Source organism: Nylanderia fulva, unplaced genomic scaffold (assembly GCF_048542155.1).
Source record: "Nylanderia fulva isolate GAGA-0341 unplaced genomic scaffold, ASM4854215v1 Scaffold780, whole genome shotgun sequence".
NCBI lineage: Eukaryota > Metazoa > Arthropoda > Insecta > Hymenoptera > Formicidae > Nylanderia > Nylanderia fulva.
In genome coordinates this window covers 33,059-36,392 of record NW_028190895.1, presented here as the reverse complement: position 1 = coordinate 36,392, position 3,334 = coordinate 33,059, and the positions used below count along the sequence as shown (strand labels likewise).

At 34.6% G+C, this 3,334-nt stretch overlaps 1 long non-coding RNA gene across 1 annotated transcript; it reads right to left on the bottom strand.

Annotated features, from left to right (window-relative positions):
- Positions 1 to 873: 873 nt before the first annotated feature.
- Positions 874 to 1,465, bottom strand: LOC146720089 (uncharacterized). The gene is made up of 2 exons (XR_014926223.1): positions 1,025 to 1,465; positions 874 to 951 (listed from the first exon to the last, which is right to left on the bottom strand). It is a non-coding gene; the product is annotated as an uncharacterized LOC146720089 (long non-coding RNA).
- Positions 1,466 to 3,334: the final 1,869 nt, after the last annotated feature.

Below are 3,334 nucleotides of genomic sequence, written 5' to 3'. Positions count from 1 at the left end.
AACCCCTCCGTCCGGTCTCCCGAGGTTTGGCAGCAGTCGGCATAGCGCCATCGCTGCCTTGTTTACCCTCGGGGTCAATTGGCGGAAGTGCTCGCCGAAGGCCCACTTAACATTATTTTTTCCTAGTATCTTTATTATCCCATAGGGACCTGTATATTGGTCTCCTAATTTCCCTCTGTTAGGTTCTTTAAGTAAGTAAACGCTATCGTTAATCTTAAATTTACGTGTATTGATTTTTTTATCGTAGTATTTCTTACTTCTATTCTTAGCATTATTTAAGTTTTCGCGTGCGGCTGTTTGGGAATCACGCAATTTGTTGAATAGTGTGGTTAAATATTGTGTATAGCTTTCGTTAGTCATGCTTTCGATGTCCGGGTCGCTCGAGGGGACCCGCGCGATTTTCCCGAAAATGAGTTCATACGGAGTGTATTTCGTACCCTCATGTACGCTCGTATTATACGAAAACGATGCTAGTTTTAAAATTTGATCCCATTCACTATTTCTATCAACAAATTGCTTCATATATTCCCAGAGTACCTGGTGTGATCGTTCTACCGATACGTTCGCTTGTGGTCTGTACGCTGTGGTCTTACATTGCTTGATTTTAAATTTTCGGGCTACTGTCCTCATGAGGCTGTTTATAAAGTGTGAGCCCTGGTCGGTGAGGATCGCCGGTGCGCCGAATGTACAAATAAGGTCGTTAGTAAATGCTTCTGCTACTTGTATCGCTCCTGCTTGTCGGAGTGGGATCGCAAGGGAGTATTTGGTTAGCAGGTCTTGTATAGTTAGGATGTACGATTGTCACGTCCGGCCGTATAAATTTTTTCGTTTAACTAAGGTAGTAGATATTAAACTGACTACACTGGCTGTCTATTCGATTTGTTAAACTATATTTATTGACGTTTCGACCATACGGGTTGTGGTCCTTTTCAAAATTACAATAGAAGCATTCTAGAAATTAATGTACATGCAATCAGAATCAACATTTAAATTAAAAACGTGAAATGTAACAAATAAGACTTACAATGAGTTACTGCATATCGTTATTGACATTTAAAAGTACGCTCCGGTGAGACTTAACTTAAGATCGGATGGTAAATTAACTGCGTTTCACTTGTGTCATCTTGCTACGACTGAGCACACTGTACTAACGAATAAACACGCCGAAAATTATGTCAAAGTTAAAAGTTAACAATATTTACATTCTCGCTAAATTGTGATGTACCATATGGCAAATTACTAAAATAAAATATAAAAAATGAAAAATAAAATATAAAAAGTATAAGATAATAAAAAGACAAATAAATAAATAAATAAATATATTCGGTTCGCTTATGTCATCCTGCCTTAACATACCAATAATAAACTACTAATAATAGCTCCCAACAATGTATGTTAAAAATTTTTTACTTCAATTTCTAAACAAACTGTCATATATCGTACTAAAGCTTTCAGTGTCTTTCTGTAAATTGATACTGGAATTCAATTTCTTTATAAAATACATTTCGGCTATTTCTCTTTTTCTTCTATTGTTTTCTTTATGCAGAATTAAAGAATTCGACCAATCAAATTCATGTCCTTGATTAATTCTGTGCTCACTAACAACAGAAAAATTGCTCGCTGAATTTTTAATATTACGTCGGTGTTCGTTAATCCTAGTACTGAGATGTCTTTTTGTCTGCCCTACATAATTAGAATCACAATTGTTACAATTAATACAATAGACTACGCCGGTTTGCTTATTAATATCTAAATTATCTTTCCCCGATTTTATTAAACAGTTCAGTTTTTTGGGGATGGTAAAAATTACATTAAGGTTCTTTTTGTTTAGAAATCTATATATGTCATTAGTGAACCGATTACAATATGAAATGACGATGAAATTTTCCCTCGAAACATCCGTCGAATCTACATTTATAATTTTTTTATCCTTATTGTTTATAGGTTGTGACAGCTTGTGGGTTCTATCATTGACATATTTATTAATGAGATTTTCCGGGAAGCAATTATTTTTCAAAATATTCTTTACAATTTTTAAATTAGAGTCATGAAACCGTTTGTTAGATAAATTTATTGCATGGTCAACTAAATTGGTAATAGTGTTAATTTTATATTTCGTCGGATGATTCGAGAAAAAATTGATGTATCTTCCTGAGAATGTTGGTTTTCTGTACCAGTTAGTTATGAGCTTATTATCATCCCTGTGGACAATTGTATTCAAAAAGCTGAGAGAATTATTAGTTTCAATCTCATAAGTAAAAGTTAGTCTTGGGTGATAGCTATTAAATACTTCGCTCACCTCTAACAGTTTATCGTTAGGAAGGATCATGAATATGTCATCTACATATCTATAGAAACAAGATGTTTCGAAACCAAGCAAGGACAAACAATCCGTTTCAAGATCCTCCATTACGATATTTGCGAGTATGGGGGAGAGAGGTGAGCCCATTGGACTCCCATAAATCTGTTCATAAGCTATCCCATTAAACATGAAACTAGTTGAACACAATATTGCATCAATCGCATGCCTGAACTGTTGAAAACTAAAATTAGTATGTTCCGATATCTCATTCCATCTCTTTTCTATACCTTTTATGACTAGTTCCTTCGGAATATTAGTGTAGAGTGAAGAGACATCCAAGGACACCATTATATCGGTTGACTCTATGGTTTTATTATTTATTGATTTGACGAACTCCCAACTATCTTTGACGAACGATCGAGGTTTTTGAATTGAATTTAGTAAGATAGAGTGTAAATAATTTGCCATCATATACGTTGGACTCCCAATAGAAGAGATGATAATTCTTAAGGGGGTTCCCGCTTTGTGGATCTTCGGCAATCCATATGCTCTCGGAGTGTTCCCGTTCGTGCATTTTAAATTATTAAGAGTGCGTTCGTCAATTAAGTTGTTCTTTTGCCAAGATTTTAATAAGTCGTTAATTCTTTGAGATACATTGTTTATCGGGTCTTTTTTCATGATTTTATATGTCGATGTGTCACTCAACAATTCAGTCATCTGACGCACGTATTTGTCCTTGTTCATAATGACAGTGACTTGTCCCTTATCCGCTCGCGTTACAAAAATATCTTTGTTGTCATTTAAAAACTTTTTACACTTTGAGAATTCGATTAGAATATGTCTATTTATAAAATCTTGATGTTTTCTTTTGTTTTTAAGTCTATTCAAAGAATTAGCGATGCAGTTACGCGTATCATTCAGTAGGTTGCCCTTCAGTCGGTGGCTATTTAATTCAAAGTTTTTTATTACGTTAAGAGCAAATAACTCAGAATCTTTTTCACTATTATGATTAAACGGCAATCCGAATTTTTC